This window comes from Bubalus kerabau, chromosome 1 (assembly GCF_029407905.1).
Source record: "Bubalus kerabau isolate K-KA32 ecotype Philippines breed swamp buffalo chromosome 1, PCC_UOA_SB_1v2, whole genome shotgun sequence".
Taxonomy (NCBI): domain Eukaryota; kingdom Metazoa; phylum Chordata; class Mammalia; order Artiodactyla; family Bovidae; genus Bubalus; species Bubalus kerabau.
Genome location: NC_073624.1, coordinates 270,848,756 through 270,867,465, shown reverse-complemented (window position 1 = coordinate 270,867,465; position 18,710 = coordinate 270,848,756). Strand labels below are relative to the sequence as shown.

The 18,710-nt window shown below is 41.0% G+C and overlaps 1 long non-coding RNA gene across 1 annotated transcript; it reads left to right on the top strand.

Moving 5' to 3' along the window:
• The first annotated feature begins 13,795 nt into the window (after nucleotides 1-13,795).
• LOC129642295 (uncharacterized) lies at nucleotides 13,796-15,407 on the top strand. The gene is made up of 3 exons (XR_008709599.1): nucleotides 13,796-13,929; nucleotides 14,291-14,463; nucleotides 15,185-15,407. It is a non-coding gene; the product is annotated as an uncharacterized LOC129642295 (long non-coding RNA).
• Nucleotides 15,408-18,710: the final 3,303 nt, after the last annotated feature.

Below are 18,710 nucleotides of genomic sequence, written 5' to 3'. Positions count from 1 at the left end.
TGGCAAAGTAATGTCTCTGCTTTTGAATATGCTATCTAGGTTGGTCATAACTTTCCTTCCAAGGAGTAAGCGTCTTTTAATTTCATGGCTGCAGTCACCATCTGCAGTGATTTTGGAGCCCCCCAAAATAAAGCCTGACACTGTTTCCACTGTTTCCCCATCTATTTTCCATGAAGTGATGGGACCAGATGACATGATCTTCGTTTTCTGAATGTTGAGCTTTAAGCCAACTTTTTCACTCTCCACTTTCACTTTCATCAAGAGGCTTTTGAGTTCCTCTTCACTTTCTTCCATAAGGGTGGTGTCATCTGCATATCTGAGGTTCTTGATATTTCACCCGGCAATCTTGATTCCAGCTTGTGCTTCTTCCAGTCCAGCGTTTCTCATGGTGTACTCTGCATATAAGTTAAATAAGCAGGGTGACAATATACAGCCTTGATGTACTCCTTTTCTTATTTGTAACCAGTGTGTTGTTCCATGTCCAGTTCTAACTGTTGCTTCCTGATCTGGTTCCATCACTTCATGGCAAATAGATGGGGAAACAATGGAAACAGTGACAGACTTTATTTTTTTGGGCTCCAAAATCACTGCAGATGGTGACTGAAGCCATGAAATTAAGACACTTGCTCCTTGGAAGAAAGTTATGACCAACCTAGACAGCATATTAAAAAGCAGAGGCATTACTTTGCCAACAAAGGTCTGTCTAGTCAAAGCTATGGTTTTTCCAGTAGTCATGTATGAATGTCAGAGTTGAACTATAAAGAAAGCTGAATGCAGAAGAACTGATGCTTTTGAACTGTGGTGTTGGAGAAGACTCTTGAGAGTCCCTTGGACTGCAAGGAGATCCAACCAGTCCATCCTTAAGGAGATTGGTCCTGGGTGTTCATTGGAATGACTGATGCTGAAGCGGAAACGCTAATATTTTGGCCATCTGATGTGAAGAGCTGACTCACTGGAAAAGACCCTGATGCTGGGAAAGATTGAGGGTGGGAGGAGAAGGGGATGACAGAGGATGAGATGGTTGGATGGCATCACCGACTCAATGGACATGAGTTTCAGCAAGCTCCGGGAGACAGTGAAGGATAGGGAGGCCTGGAATGCTGCAGTCCATGGTGTAGCATAGAGTTGGACATGACTGAGTGACTCAACTGAACCTGGATTAAGCTTTTACAGAGTAATGAGAAGATTTCAAATGACATTGACAGGTGCTGGAGAACAAGAGCAAACACTTTGATTTTGTTTTTCTTGTGACATGAACAGAGTAAATTCCATCAAAACGTTAGCTTTTGTAGGACAACAGATACCTCTTCTTTTATAGCTAAGTCATTTAATAGTTTCTCCAAATCTCATTGTTTTTCTCAATGAGAGAGTATATAGTGAGCTTTTACTTTATGAAAAATTTATTTAGGTACTTGATTCATTATAGATTAAGGCTTCGTGTATTTGGGGACTGTGCAGTTTGAAGTATGCAGGTACGTGTGTATTTTTAAAATAAGTCTAGGCCATGTTTCTCTCCTTAGGACTTAGAATTTTCAAATAAATAGTAAATACCTAATAGAAAGTTTGTGAATATTAAATAAATAATACATGTTAAGACACTTAACACTGTCCATGGCACATAAACATAATACAACAAATGTTATCGTGATATGGTTACTTTTTGTCACAGCATTCATATTGATCGTTCCATGGCAATTATTCATGGGAAACTGTTAGCCTGACTCCAAGCCACAAAGCCACAAATAAAATTTCTTACCCAATTGTCTGATCTGGAAATGCAAAGAAAATAATATTACTAGCTGATTCATATGGACTAAAACTCTGTAATGTATGTTTTATATGCATAATTTCTCCCTCCTCCATCATCCCTTTTCCACATCACCTCTGCATAAATGGGAATAGAGCTCAGCTCTTTGCTCTACCATCAGGAGTTGTCAAACACAGTGTTTTTACCCCTTTGACCGGTGCTCAGCTGTGTTTGTCTTTGGCAGAACCAGAAAGAGAAAGCAAGTTACTGTCACTTGCGATGACCTGAGTGGGGCTGGATGTTTTTGCCCCTACCACTCTAGACATTGAGAGGTAGATGTCTGGGTCCCCAAAGTAAGCACAATTTTCCTGGGTCCTCGTGAATTATGGATTACCTCAGCCAGCTGGACACTGTGAATTCCTTGTGTTCAGATGCTCACAGGCAAGAAGTGGAGATACATCTTGGCAGGAGTCAGTGGTCCTGATCATCAGGAGGACTCTGATACACAGCTGGGGTGAAGCAATACTTAAGGAAAAAGGTAGACCGTCTAGCTACCCACTGGTGCTCATTTTTACAGACTGAATTGTGTCCCCTCCTATACATTTGTGTGTAGAAGCCCTAACCCCCCAATGTGACACACATTTGGAGATAGGGAACTTCAAGAAGTAGTTAAAATGCAGCCATAATAGAGGAACCCTAATCCAATAAGACTGGTAGATTTGTAAGAGGAAGAGATAGCAGAGCTTGGTCTGCGTGAGGAGAGAGGTAAGGCCATGTGAGGGCATGGTAGGTGAAGCCAGAAGGTAGCCATCTGCAAACCAGGAACAGAGCCCTCACCGTAAATCAACCGTGTTGGACCTTGAACTTCTTGCCTTCAGAAGTGTGAGAAGATAACTTTCTCTTTAGACCACTTGGTCTGCGGTCTTGTGTTATGGCAGCCCAAATAGACTAATATTAACATTAACATTCCTGTTGCCCAATTTTTACTGTAAATGAAGAATTATAGTAAAATCGCCAGGTGGTGCTTTAGGGAGCTCCGGTTCTTTATGTCTCAGCACAGAAAAGATTCAGCAAGAGGCAAAGTGATAGATAAGGAGTGATTCATTAGCATAGGATGCTTGTGAGGCCTGCAGATGGGCAGGTGAGGCTTGATGCAGCCCTGAGTATTTAAATTTTTATAAGTGGGTTACATTTTTATAATCAAAGGAAAAGTGGGGAGAGCGGAAAGACCACTTCTTCTTTCTTGAGTAGACATCATGCTTCCATCATTAGCTCCTCCTCAAGGTTGGGTAGGGGAGTATTTTTGTTTCTATATGGTCAAGCCAGGACTGTCATGGCACTATGGAAAACTTATGTCAAGTCTCAGTACAATGAAGGTGTTTCACTTTGAAGTGTGATATTTCTATAAATTATTGGTTTTCTTTTCTTTTCTTTTTTAATGTGTAAAGAAAGCAGGTCCTAGGAGTCATTAACTTACTGAGCTCACTGGGTGGGATTTGGATCTCATACTATTGTTTTATTGTTTTGAGGCATGTTTTCATGCTTCTGTTGCTAAGCAAGCATGCTTGATTTTGTGGTTAAGCAAACCTGCTTTCTTGAGTGATCCTTATCTTACAGTATCTGAAAGCCCCCTGAAGTTCCCTCTCTATAGATCACAACCCTTTCAATTCTGGTTTCCTCGGTGTGTATGCCCAGCAGTGGGATTGCTGGGTCATAATTTATGTTTATAGATCACAACCCCGTAATGGGATTTCTAAGCTAACTAGTTGTTTATCCAACTCTATCCCCATCAATGGCAACTCTAGGCTGAAAATAGCATACTAACTTTGAACCTCGTCTCCTCTGGGATGGGGGTCTGGTGAAAGTTAACAGGTTCCGTTTTCCTAAAAGCAGACTCTGAGATAGAATTTAGAGAAGGAGATGATGATAAAGGGGCATCATTAGAATCAATCATTGTGGAAGGGAAGGGAGGAATCAGAACTGAGCAAAGGAAGAGGTCTTGACTGCCTCACCAGACCTCGGGAATCAGCTGGAGCGAAAGTGACCCTTCAGAGCTGCCTGGCCTCAGAACAAAGCAAGTGAGCCTTGATAGCTCTGCTTCCATCCTGTCAACAGATAAGCCACTGAGAGCAGCAGAGGTGGTAGCTGAGAGTCGGGGAATCAGGGTCAGTCAGGGTCCGTGTCAGCTGCGGGCGGGACATCAGTTTCTCTCTCCTTTCTTTGACACTTCTCTTGAGAAGTGAGGCTTACTATGTGATTGCTGAAGATGCTATTCCCTGAGCACATGTGCAGACGTGACTCGGTGGTACCAAGAGGGTCTCTAGGGACAGGATTCTGTACCTCCAGATCTTTTTTGGGGGGAAGACTTACCACCCAAGTGCTGCAGCCAACAGTCCTCACCTGTTGAGTGATTGTCTCAAGAGCGTGGCTGTCTCACCTCAAGGCATGTCCTTCCAGGCTCATTTCACGTCCAGTGACCAATGGAGGCATAACTATCAAGGCTCATTGGCTTTGTTCTGAAGCTGGACAGCTCTAAAGGGTCACTTTCGCTCCAAATGATTCCGAGGTCTGTTGAGGCAGTCAAGACTTCACGGTAAGGTACCCTCCTCCTTTGCTCAGTTCTGATTCCTCTCCTTCGCTTCTACAGTGGTTGATTCTAATGATGCCCCTTTATCATCATCTCCTTCTCTAAACGCTATCTCAGAGTCTGCTTTCAGGAAAACAGAACCTGTCATATGCACTAACAGCTGGGGATGATCTTATTAAAATGGGGACTGTTTAAAATGTTTGGTCTTCATTAGGGGTCCTAATCACCTCTCTTGGCAAAATACAGAGCCACGTTCAAACTGTTGCATCAACAGTTTCCTTTTTGACTGTTTATGTGAGTTGGTTTACAATTACCAAAGAGTCCTAAGTGTAACTGATAACTGAGGATCGGATGCATAGAAAATGTTGCTGTTTTATTGTAGCTCATCACGCTGATGCCTCATTTCCTTAGACTATAAATGTTGAAGGCAGATGGAAAAGGCTAGCATAATAGAGCTGAGAAACATCGGATTTTCCTTCCATGGGTAATACATAACCAGGTATAATCTTATAATCTTTGTGCTAAAACTGTGTCAAACTGACAGTCATTGTAATTGATATTAAAAGGGACCAAAACAAATGGGACAGGCTGTGTGATTGGTTTATTTTGAGATTAGACATCCATCCTAGGTAGACAGCCTATAATTCTGCAATTATGTTCTGTGAGCTATGGAAAACAACAACAACAAAAACACCGTGTCCAGTTGGCACATCACAAAATAAATACATCCTACTCTATTGATTGATTGCTTTTCTGAACAGTTCCTATAATGCTATATTTCTTTGGAGTATCAAATACTTATTACTCTTCCCCATGGATTAGCTGTGCTCCCCTCCCGCTGAAACAGGGGAGAAAGGAAAAAGAAAATAGTCTTAAAGTATTTCAGTAGAAGAAAAATCCTCTGAAATTAAACTATTTTATATTGCAAGAATATCGTTAAATAATAAATTTAAATACCCAATGGAGTTTTTATTTTTAGTCTTTGCACAGTAACTTAGATTGGGATTAGTGCACTTTTGTGATCCATATCACATTTGAAAGTCACTGTCTTTGAGTCCTTCATCATGCTTATTTCAAAGCCCCTATGTCCATCCTTACCTCTCATTCATCAATGAATACACAAAAAAATTCTTAAAAAAAAATGAATCTTATTTCAATTTCACATAGTGGCTTTGTGTTTTTAACCTTAGCATCTCCAGTTTCCATTTTGTTGGTGATGGCTTTGATTTCCTTTTATAACTCTCCTGTTGTCAGAATCTTAGCATGTATGCAGATCCCCACACATAGTTAATGGGCAGAGAAGAGGAAACAGTTGGAGTTCTCAACTCCAGTGGTAATGGCCAGCACGAGACTGATCAGCAGCAAGAGCATCCTTGACCTTCAGAGCATCTCTGCTTTCATCCTCTTACCTAGCTGGCGTCATCTAGGTAAGAGGCATCATCTGTTATTTTCACTGATGCTCTGAGAAACCTGGTAACTTTCTAACAAGTCCCCTTTTCGATTCTGTTAGCCAACCACTCTATGTTGAAGCAATAATAACAAAATCTCTAATTCAAAACTTTCGTGTGTGTGAAGTCACTCAGTCGTGTCCGACTCTTTGTGATCCCATGGACTGTAGCCCACCAGGCTCCTCTGTCCATGGGATTCTCCAGGCAAGAATACTGGAGTGGGTTGCCATTTCCTTCTCCAGGGATCTTCCCAACCTAGGGATTGAACCCAGGTCTCCTGCATTGCAGGCAGATGCTTTATCCTCTGAGCCACCAGGGAAGCCAAAAATGTCAAGTTTCAGGTTTCTGTGGGAAATAGAAAATAAGGAACTATTACATCTAATGTGCTGTAAAGACAAGTTGTTTTCCATTTTTTTTTATTGATCTATATCTTACTCATTTTCTTCCATGATCACTAATCTTTTAGAATATTGTCTTTTCACATGCTTTTGTAATGCATTTGATTAATACATTAATCCAATAAATTTGATTAATGTATTTTGTAATGTATTTGATTGTAATGTATTTGAACATGTCTCTACTGAAAGTTATTTTGGAGGGGATATACTAGACTATTGTCAGAGTGAAGAGTCTTTAGGGTATTTGAGTTATCAGGATTGGGGAAGAGGATTTGAACCAAGTAGAAGTTAGTTTCATATTGGTTCATTCATTGGACAGGAATTGGGCACTTTATGTATTCCAGCCAAATAATGGAGGTGGTGAAGTGAACAGTCAGTTGCAGAGCCCTGAGCAGCGAAAGCATGGGGTGCTGTGGAGCTCAGGAGCATCCTGAAAGGGCTGAATTCTCAATTCCTGAATTCTCAAACTGGGTGATGCTTGTTTTGGGGCTGGAAGAATGTATAGGAAGTATTCTGGCAAAGAATAAGGGAAAGGAAAAAGAACCAACAGCCTGTGGGCAAGATCACAAGAATGAAAGCAGGGAGAAAAGAAAGCATTTGGAGAAAGGAAGTGGTTCTTTGTGAGCAGCGTTTGCGTGCTGACATGAAAGATTTGACAAATCAAAAAAAGTGTGGTAGTACCTGGAGATGAAAAACTGTATGTGCTGTGTTCAGGAGTGTGGTCTTTATCTACAAACTTGTGAAGCACTTGGAAGCAATAGTTACGATAAGCATTTTTAGAAAATCAACCTGACTGCTGTACAGAGAAGGAATTCTATGAGGTCTAAAATCAAAACAGAGAGAGCAGTTAAAGCTATTTGAAAGGTCTAGGTGAGATATCAGAGGGGAGACCTAAGACAGAGCCTCACTACAGTTAGTCTAAATGCCTTTCCATGCAATTACAAAAGCGGAAGTCCTTTGCATTGTTGATTTTAAATATAAGTCCTGTAAGTATATTTGTTTCCTCCTCCCTTTCATTCATGAATGTCTATTATGTGCTCTTATCAGGCATTATTGAAGCTACACATATGTACGGTAGGGAGGGAGGCAGATGTGTTGCCTGTCTTCCTGTCTGTCAGCCGGGGTTCCAGCAGAAGCCAGTGACGCACCTCAAACTGCATAATCGAGGAATGGCTTATTAAAGGGAATATTTTTTCAAGTGGTAGAAAGTTGTAGCCTGGAGCCAGAAATAGCCATTAGCACTCTTGACCTGAAGAGACAAGGGGAGGGAGTGATTTTCTAAACCCTGAAAGACCACAGCCCTGTGGTGAGATGCTGCCTTGGGAGAAGCAGTGACCTTGGATTGGTAGTCCCAGTCCAAGGTGACTTTCGTAGAGGGAGCTGGACAACAGATAACCTGCCTGTCCCTTCATCACCCTGCTTGGTCCTTCCATCCAATATCCTGCCAGGCTTTCAGCTGGCCCAACCAAACAGACGGGCACAAGGCGTGGGAGTCTGTGATGTTTTCTATTTGAGTCCTCATCATGGAGCAAAAAGGCAGCACGGGAATTTTTAGAATTAACTGGGACGAGCAAGCAAAAGGTACAGAGAATGCCAGCAAACTCCCATGCTGTTCTCTGTCTGTGTGTGCACGCGCCCATCCTTTCAAGACTGCGTGTGGTACTTCTTTCAACTCGGCCTCACCTGTAAGGAACACTGTGCCTGTGGGGGAGTGAAAGTGAAAGTCGCTCAGTCATGTCCGACTCTTTGTGACCCCATGGACTATACAGTCCATGGAATTCTCCAGGCCAGAATACTGGAGTGGGTAGCCTTTCCCTTCTCCAGGGGATCTTCCCGACCCAGGGATGGAACGCAAGTCTCCAGTATTGCAAGCAGATTCTTTACCAGCTGAGCCACCAGGGAAGCATGGTCAGTAAACTGGTTTTCCCTGCCTGACTTCCGCCCTAGAGGCAGCCCTGCCCCACATCTACTTCTCCAAAAGAGCCTTTTCTTTGAACTAGACAGGTATTTTATAAACAAATAAGATATACAAAGCAAAATATTTAACAGTCAACTCAATGTCATACGAAAATGACATTTATGTGTATTTAACTGATACTGTGGATTCAGACACTTTAGGCAAACTCCAACATGTGTGAAGTGTAAGAAGTGTTAGTCGTGCCCAACTGTTTGCAACCCCATGGACTGAAGCCCATCAGGCTCCTCTGTCCATGAGATTTTCCAGGCAAGGATACTGGAGTGGGTTGCCGTTTCCTTCTTCAGGGCATCTTCCCAACCCAGGGATCGAGCCCGGGTCTCATGCACTGCAGGCAGATTCTTTACCGACTGAACTACAGGGGAAGCCAACGTGTGTGAAGAAGCATTTAAATATATTAAAAAAAATTGTGTGCATAGACTTTACCTTCCCTTGTTGAGGCCTGTGTTTGCCAACGTGTGAATTATTTGCCATTTTTCCTTTGTACATTGTTTTGGGTCTGCAGTGAAGAAAAGTTTCAGTGTCAAGTCTGTAAAGTCCCCTGCCCTCTATTATTTATTCCCATACAAATAGAATTTGACAATAGGAGCTCTCATCAGTGGCAGAAATTTCAAATTCATTTTTTCTGAGTATTATAATTGACATTATAACTGACATTCAGGTTCTTCGGTCAGTTACAAAGTAAAAGATTTTTAAATGACCAACAGTGTAAATTTACTTAGGTAAGGGGGATTTGTGAATGTGTAATTTACGTTTGATATTGTCAAAAAAAAACCTTAACGTGAATACCATTTTCAGTGTCCTGGAAGGATAGATTTAGATCATAAGGTGTTGAAGATGTCAATCTTAATTCCAGCTGTCTTGAAAATGGACATTAATAAAACAGTTTCATAGGAAAGGAGGCTGAATCTGATAAAGTCTGTAGATATTCACTGCAATGGTATATCTGAGAATGGGGCTTTTCTGGTGGCTCAGTGGTTTAGAATCTCTGCCTGCCAATGCAGGAGGCATGGGTTCAATTCCTGGTCTGGGAAGGTCCCACATGCCACAGAGTAGCTAAGCTTGTGCTCCACGACAACGGAGCCTGTGCTTCAGAGCCTGTGCTCTGCAACAAAGGAAGCCACCACAATGAGAAGCCCGAGCACTGCCACTAGAGAGCAGCCCCCACTCCCCACAACTAGAGAAAAGCCCACGCAGCAACGAAGACCCGGCACAGCCAAGAATCAATGAATGCATGAAGGTTTTCAGTACCTGAAGATGAATGCTGCTTGCTGAACATGGATTTTGATCCCTTAAAATGACTCCAAAGTCATGGGATGCATATAAATGGGAGCAATGATTGAGCAGAGCGTGTTTACAGTATTGGTAGAGAAATAAAACTACTCCCCGGTCTTTGTAAACCAGTTATAGGGTTTTATGTATATGGAATTTGAAGAAACAGTAGCCTGATCAGTCAATGAGATGGTTGGATGGCATCACCGACTCAGTGGACATGAGTTTGGGTAAACTCTGGGAGTTGGTGATGGACAGGGAGGCCTGGCGTGCTGCAGTCCTTGGAGTTGCAAAGAGTCAGACACGACTGAGTGACTGAACTGACCTGAATCAGTCAATCTTACACTTTCTGCATAATTTCATTTCCATAACAAAGAGATTGGTAGAAAGATTGAAATCATTTGGATTGAGCAAGATATACCTAGTATTCATTGTTCAACCAGGCCAGTCTGAGTCACTGAGTCTTGATCTCCACAACTGCTGCTCTTGCCTTCCAGTGCCTGGGTGTGAACTTCCAGGAATGTTTTCATGGAGACTCAGCAGTAATACAGGCAATGGTTCATTCCAATTGTAAACATCCGTATCTATGGACAGGCATGTGAAAGAGGCAGACAGTTGAGAATCTATGGAATTGGAAGGAAAGGAAAACCAAGGAAGTTTTATTCTTAAAAAGGAAGAATGATGGATGAAGTCAGCACTGGAAAAGCTTAATTTGTGGTCAATGATGAATTTACTGATAGGCTGCAAAGAGGGTTTGAAATATGGGAGAGTTAAGAAAAAATGATGGAGTTAGATAAAAAGGAATCTTTTTTTTTTTTCATAGGAAAGTTTTAATCTTGAGAGAGGCAAACTGAGAGAGAAAGGGAGAAACAGGATTTATAAGAACCAAAGTGGAAAAACAAAAAGCAAATTTCATAAATTCTGTATATGTTACTTAAGAGGGCAAAAAATGAAGTTCCTTTTTTTTTTGATGAGCTTGAATTTTGTGCATGGGTCTACATCATCCTGGATAAATTGTTGCATGGTCCTAATCAGTCAAAATATTGAGTTGGCAAAAAAGTTCATTTGGGGTTTCTGTAAGATGTTACGAAAACCCCAGCTGAACTTTTTGGCCAACCCAATACTTTTTGTGCTGTTTGTTATTTTAAGTTGAAACTTTGCAAGATGCTTATTTTTCTCTCATGATGTTATCAAACAAGAGTTCTTGTGCCCTCAAGGCAGAAAGCCAAACTCTGCCAGTGGGTGTGTGCAGCGAAGTAAGGGTTTGTTTGCAGGGGGTCAAGCAAGGGAATAAATCTTTGGATAGAAAGATTAGACATAAACTCGGTAAGGGGACTCCATTTCAGTGATTCAAACTGAGGACTTCCTCCAAAATTGGGAGTTTTTCACAGTAAAGAGTTGAAAGCTCCTAGAGTAGATCTGATGAAAACCTTATTTTAAGCCAGAGGAATGTGTTACACCAGGCTAACACTGTAAAGTGTGTGAAAGTGTTAGTTGCACAGTTGTGTGTGACTCTTTGAGGCCCCATGGACTGTGGCCCACCAGGTTCCTCTAACCACAGAATTCTTTAGGCAAGAATACTGGAGTGTGGTGCCATTCCCTGCTCCAGGGGATCTTCCCGACCCAGGGATCCTGGGTCTCCTGCATCACTATAAGCAGGGCTTGAATCCCTGAATGATGGATCGGTGCCGTTCCCCATTTCCCCCGTGCATCTTCCAACAGGAAGCCTGAGTGCGCATACCATCCCCTTGATCTTTCCTCTTCCCCCTGTTCTGATGGTTCAGTCTTCTCAGCAGGTTTTCCAGTTGGCAGGTGAGTAGTTTATGGTCATCACGTTGGTGGCCTGCTGTCCACAGACCATGTTATGATGATGGTATAGTTGGCTGCATTTTCAGTGTGATATGCCTTAATCTTGATGGTTCCTTTTCATTTCTTGAGGGATTATTTTTTGCCTTTATTTTTTAATTTGTTTTTGGAGGGAGACATTATTTCAGTAATCAGCTTGAACAAGGCCAGAAAACTTAGGCTATGAGACAGAATACCAAAAGCACCCTGAACTAATGAAGAGCTGAATCCATAAGATATTTTTATTTGTCCATTTAGAGTATGGAAAGAGTAGAGGTGGGATTCCCAGATGATATTTTTCTGAGTTTATGCTTAAAAATGTTAATCTTTAATAACACAGGATAAAGGATAAGTAATCTGCAATTTCTTCCAACAGTAACTTACATATGATATATACTCCTGTCCTTTTTACAAGCTTCTGTGGTCCTGTAATTTTATATCACATGCTCACTGGCATCTAATATAAAAAGCCAGTGTATGAATTATGAAATTGGTTTAAATTGTGCCATAAACTGTGTCATACTTTAGGGTTTTAGAAAATCTTCATTAACCTCTTTGTAACTTTCAGTTCAGTTCAGTTCAGTTCAGTTGCTCAGTTGTGTCCAACTGTTTGCTACCCCATGGACCGCAGCACAACAGGCCTCCCTGTCCATCACCAACTCCCAGAGCTCACTTAAACTCATCTCCATTGACTCGCTGATGCTATCCAGTCATCTCATCCTCTGTCGTCCCCTTCTCCTCCCACCCTCAATCTTTCCCAGCCATCAGGGTCTTTTCCAATGAGTCAGCTCTTCCCATGAGGTAGCCAAAGTATTGGAGTTTCAGCTTCAACATCAGTCCTTCCAATGAACACCCAGGACTGATCTCCTTTAGGATGGACTTGTTGGATCTCCTTGCAGTCCAAGGGACTTTCAAGAGTCTTCTCCAACACCACAGTTCAAAAGCAATTCTTCAGTGCTCAGCTTTCTTTATAGTCCAACTCTCACATCCATACATGACCACTGGGAAAACCATAGCCTTGACTAGACAGATCTTTTTTGGCAAAGTAATGTCTCTGCTTTTTAATATGCTGTCTAGGTTGGTCATAACTTTCCTTCCAAGGAGTAAGAATCTTTTAATTTCATGGCTGTAGTCATCATCAGCAGTGATTTTGGAGCCCCCAAAATAAAATCTGTCACTATTTCCATTGTTTTCCCATCTATTTGCCATGAAGTGATGGGACCAAATGCCATGATCTTAGTTTTCTGAATGTTGAACTTTAAGCCAACTTTTTCACTCTCCTATTTCACTTTCATCAAGAGGCTCTTCAGTTCTTCACTTTCTGCCATAAGGGTGGTGCCATCTGCATATCTGAGTTTATTGATATTTCTCCCGGCAATCTTGATTCCAGCTTGTGTTTCTTCCAGTCCAGCCTTTCTCATGGTGTGCTCTGCATATAAGTTAAATAAGCAGGGTGACAATATATAGCCTTGACGTACTCCTTTTCCTATTTGGAACCAGTCTGTTGTTCCATGTCCAGTTCTAACTGTTGCGTCCTGACCTGCATACAGATTTCTCAAGAGGCAGGTCAGGTGGTTTGTAACTTTACTCATTAGAATAAAATGGAAACTTGCCTCTCTTCACTTTCATATGTATGTACACAAATGCATACATTGCACATTTGGTTTATTGTTTGAGGAATTTATTGAGTTTTTAATACACCAGAAAGCTGAAGTCACAGGACAAACAACTTACTTGATTTCTAATGAAAATCAAGTACCTCTAAAAGTATAGGCCACAAGAACTGTCTCAACTGTGCAGGGTATGGGAGGATGAGACACAGGCTGTTTACAAGCATGTAAAGTGGCTCAGATGGTAAAGAATCTGCCTGCAATGCAGGAGACCTAAGATTGATCCCTGGGTCAGGAAGATATCCTGGAGAAGGGGATGGCTACCCACTCCAGTGTTCTTGCCTGGAGAATTCCATGGACAGAAAAGCCTGGCAGGCTACAGTCCATAAGGTGGCAAAGAGACACGACTGAGAGACTAATACTTCCATTTTTCAAGAATCCAGTTAAAGTCTGTAACAAATTCCCAGAGGCTGAATGTGGATTACGGTGAGAGAATAACCCCTCTTTGCTGCCACAGACAGAAGGGGAATTTGCTCACATTCCCAGGCTCCTCTCCGCTCTTCTCCTTGCACCTCCATCAGGTCTCACAAGAAAGGTGGTGGATAGGGTGGGAGATCACACCCTGCCTAGGGTGGGTAGGGTAGGGAAGGCACAATGGAGTCCTGAGGGGAGGGGAGGGGAGGGTTTAGGAGGAGCCCCACTCACCTAGGAAGTGAAACACTTCATCTCTGAGAGAAGAACAGCAAACCCTTTGGCCCTCAGGGCACAAGTGAAGATCCATTTTAAACACACAATCAAAATGTATTATCACTGAGAAAGGAAAAAAAAAAAAAAAGGTGATTGGATTTTATCGAAATTTAAAAGATTTGTTCTGAAAAAGTCTAACAACAGACTAAGAGAAAATATTTGCAATCTACTTACCTATTAAAGGATTCATAACCAGAGTATAGAAATAACTCTTAAAACCAAAAAAAAAAAAAAAAAGAAAATAGCAGAATTTAACAGAGTAAAAGATTTGAGCATACACTTCAAAGAAGAAACATGTATGTAAGTATGCATGTTAAAAGATGCTAAGTATTATGTATCATTATAGAAATTCAAATTAAAGCACCACTGAGATACCATTATGCATTTATTTGTATGGCAAAACCAAAATATCTGACAATACTGACTGCTGGCAATAATGCAGAAAAATAAGAATAAGTAATTTTCTTTGTTTTTAATTGCTCTAAAGGTAAGTAAAACCCTAAAACCCGAAAAGGTATCAAATACACTTTGGTTTTTATAGCATATGTAAAAGTAATGGCAGCAATAACACAAAAGATGAGATGTGGAAATTAAGTGGATATAAATACAGAGTTGTAAACAGGTATGCATATGTATGTTTTCACTTATATATGCTCCCTAGCTCTCTCACCTGAGAATACCTGAAAACAGCTGCACCCCAATAGCAGTGGAAGTATAGTGCCCTTGGTCTCTGGACATTTCTCCACTAAAAGGAACCAGAGCTCCATGAAGAAATGCCAGGACTGGCATAGGGAATGGACCACATGAGCCTGGAACCTCTTTTTAAAACATAAAGTAAGGAAGTGGACAAAAATAATGGGGAGGGGGGCCATGCTGAAAATACATGGTGAGAGGGTAACAGGCAGGAAGGCCTGAGGTCTCCAAACAGAGGAAATGGGCTGCAAGTGTCAGACAATTTTTACCTCTCTCTCAAGTGGCAGGAGGAAACAAACTACGAATGTCACACTTTTACCCCTTGTCTGTGCAAATTTAAACGGAGGTTTCTTTTAAAATTCTGTGTTGCCATGACAACACCTGGGTCCACCTGAACTTAACTTTTCTCAAACCTTGAGCCAACAAATGCGTTTTTCTTATGGACATGTTTTTCTTACCCTATGTTAATGAGCTATGTATTTACCCTAGACTCTGTCTTCAAGTCAGTTCTGCCTAAGACTCAGAACCGACTTGACAAACCAGTATGTTTTACTCGCTTTGTTAATGAGACTATGTCTTTGCTTGGAAACCTGCCTTTCTTCAAGATGCATATCAATCCTTTTATGGCCTGGGACAACTCACCTTGTGCCAATGTTATCTCAAAATGCATGTTGTGGGTGAGGGCCTTGGTGCCAGTCTCTGAGTTTTGAGACATTTCCTGTCTCTAATTAGCAGCCTGCTAGTAGCTATATAACAACTGGCTAAAGACTAGCAGGGGGGCATTCCTTCTGCCCCTTTCTGATGTCTATGTCAGAAACTTTGTCTATCTCTTTTATACTTTAATAAAACCTTATCACACAAGAACTCTGAACGATCAAGCCTCCGTCACTGGCCTTGGATTGAATTCCTCTCCTCCAGAAGCCAAGAATCCCGATGTCTTTCACGGCTCAGCAACAACCCTTCAGTGGGAGCCAGCTTTGATGGGACTTCCAAGGATAAAATCTAGAAACACTTCATACTTGAATAATACTAGTAATGGATCATGATTCATTGAACAAAATAAGTATCCTTATGTTCATATTGATATAAGCAAACCAATAAATTTAATATTTGAGGAAGAATAAAATTTTTAGAGTCTCAAAATAACTTCCAACAAAATATTATACATATTCATTACAAAGGAGGAAAGCATGACTTTTTTAGTGTTGAATCATGGCAAACACTACTTTCATCAAGAGATCAAAGTAAAAGTTATTAATGGGACAAGTTTAAGTTCTGAGACTCCTGGTGGGATACAAAGTAAAGGATAAAATTTTAATAATATATGAATACTGATTTCCTTTTTACAATTTTCATCCTGGATTATGTAGAAGACTGTCCTCACTTGTAAAGGACACACTCCAGTATTTGAGGGAAGAGTAGCACCATGTCCACAGCTCACACTCATAGTATAAGCAGTTTTGAGGTTTTCTTACAAACTTTCTGTTGAATATGAGATTGTTTTCTTTAGAAAAGAAATGCTTTTGAGAATCTCAATAGCAATTTGCATTCCATATCTTGTTATTGCTGTAATGAACAGGTTGGCGTGTCCTACTAGGCCAATTAAATTATTAATTTTGGTTATAAACTTCTTCAGAGATCGTTTAAGGAGAAAAATAGATTTTACACACCAAATTAAGATTCAAGGTAGTAAGTTTTGAGACTTCATGACACAGTACATTACATTCATATTATGTTCTAGAGTACTTAAAATATTTCCCCAACAGTGGGATTATGGAAGTTTATTAAAATTTTTATTTGAATGCATTTTTTTTTCATTTTGAGATTATTACTATAAGGGACAAATTTAGTTTTTGATTCAGGAACATCTTTTTTTTTTCTTATTTATTTATTTATTTTTTAATTTAAATTTATTTATTTTAATTGGAGGCTAATTACTTTACAATATTGTATTGGTTTTGCCATACATCAACATGAATCTGCCACGGGTGTACACGTGTTCCCCATCCTGAACCCCCCTCCCACCTGCCTCTGTGGCATTGAAACATGTATAATATCATATAAGAAACTATTGCCAGTACAGGAACATCTTTATTTCTTCAGTCAGTTCAGTTCAGTTCAGTTGCTCAGTCGTGTCTGACTCTTTGCGACCCCATGAATCACAGCACACCAGGCCTCCCTGTCCATCACCAACTCCTGGAGTTCACTGAGACTCACGTCCATCGAGTCAGTGATGCCATCCAGCCATCTCATCCTCTGTCGTCCCCCTCTCCTCCTGCCCCCAGTCCCTCCCAGCATCAGAGTGTTTTCCAATGAGTCAACTCTTCGCATGAGGTGGCCAAAGTACTGGAGTTTCAGTTTTAGCATCATTCCTTCCAAAGAAATCCTAGGGCTGATCTCCTTCAGCATGGACTGGTTGGATCTCCTTGCAGTCCAAGGGACTCTCAAGAGTCTTCTCCAACACCACAGTTCAAAAGCATCAATTCTTCGGTGCTCAGCCTTCTTCCCAGTCCAACTCTTACATCCATACATGACCACTGGAAAAACCATAGCCTTGACTAGACGAACCTTTGTTGGCAAAGTGATGTCTCTGCTTTTGAATATGCTATCTAGGTTGGTCATAACTTTCCTTCCAAGGAGTAAGCGTCTTTAATTTCATGGCTGCAGTCACCATCTGCAGTGATTTTGGAGCCCCCCAAAATAAAGTCTGACACTGTTTCCACTGTTTCCCCATCTATTTGCCATGAAGTGATAGGACCAGATGCCATGATCTTCATTTTCTGAATGTTGAGTTTTAAGCCAACATTTTCACTCTCCTCTTTAACCTTCTAAATACCTATGCGATATCCATCTCCAACTGTTAGTAAAATTTAATCACTAGAGACTTGTGGTGAAATGATAAGGCAAACAAGATAGAAAGGTTATCTAATCTATTTAAGATCTTAATAGTACTCTTTCCAAGTTATTAAAAAAACTGTCACCTAGAGACTGGAATTATTTTATTTTCCTGTATTACCTCTCCTAATTTCCTATGATCTTTTCAGATGTTTTAGAAACGTGTGTGTTACACAGTGAGGTAGCATCAGGGATGACACATTTGTACAGCTTCACCCACCTGGAAAACCCCATGGACAGAGGAGCCTGGTGGGCTACAGTCCATGGGGTCACAAAGAGTCAGACTTGACTTAGCAGCTGTGCACACATGCGCCGTTAGTTACGGGTACCCACTGAATCTATGGGAGAAATGCCAGACTCCGCCAGTTTACTGCTTCTTTGAAGGCACCATTTAAAACTTGGACATAGCAGCTTACTAAGTGGTGTCAAGTGTTTAAGCTCTAGAAAATAAGCTATTTGATCCCTGGGTGACCAGAGATCCGATTTCATTTTCTTGGTCAGTAAAAGCTGTTGTGTATGCATGCATGAGAGAAAGGGATGAAGGAAGGGAGAGGGAGTGGAATACAAAATTATTTCCACTTATGAGGGCCATTGGGAGCTGGTAAGAGTTCTTTTTAAACAATGTAAGATTCTTGGACTCATAATTTAAGCTTTTGATGTAATATTGAATTATCAATATCCCAGACCAATTGGTGACCAGAAATGTGTTGAGGTGACATTCAGGTGCCCATATCTAGGCTAAGAGACCAGATTTTCAGAAATGATTCCTCAGGTACTCAACAAGCATGCCCCATAGGTAATAGCTGAGTCTTTGTTTTTGACATGACCAGCTTTACACTCAGAGCTACTTTTACTTTACATTTAAAAGTGCCTCATGTTGGTGGCATTCAGAGCCATAGAGTGTAGTCCCCAGTGGGCAATGAAAAGCCCAGCAGTTTTGGGATTTTGTGAAAAAGTTATTTTAGAAACCGAGTAGCCTTAGGAAGGCTTGAAGACATATTTGACTTTTTAAGTAGATGATATACACTCTAGAACTTTATCTTAAGTGGAATGTTGAGGTCAGTATTTCAGTATCACGCTTAGCAAAACAGCTCACACTGCTATACTCATCAAGGAAAAAAAAATCATCTATTTTTCTTAGGTTTCTCATGACGAAGTCCCATGATCTGAAATCCATGGTATCTGTTGATTCCATGATTCAGAACATGGTTGAAACACAGAATAATGTTGTGTCTTTTCCCTGATTGCTGGGTCTCCAAAAGTGCTCAGAATTCAGAGTCCATAAAATGCGAAATGGTAGGGCAGAGTTTGATCTCTTTGAGCATCTGTGGCAGCAGCCTGAATAATATAAACTTTGGACACATTGACTTTTTTCAAAGACTTCTCTCAAGGCTCCCTGGTGGCTCAGCTGGTAAAGAATCCACCTACAATGTGGGAGACCTGGATTTGATCCCTGGGTTGGGAAGATCCCCTGGAGGAGGACATGGCAACCC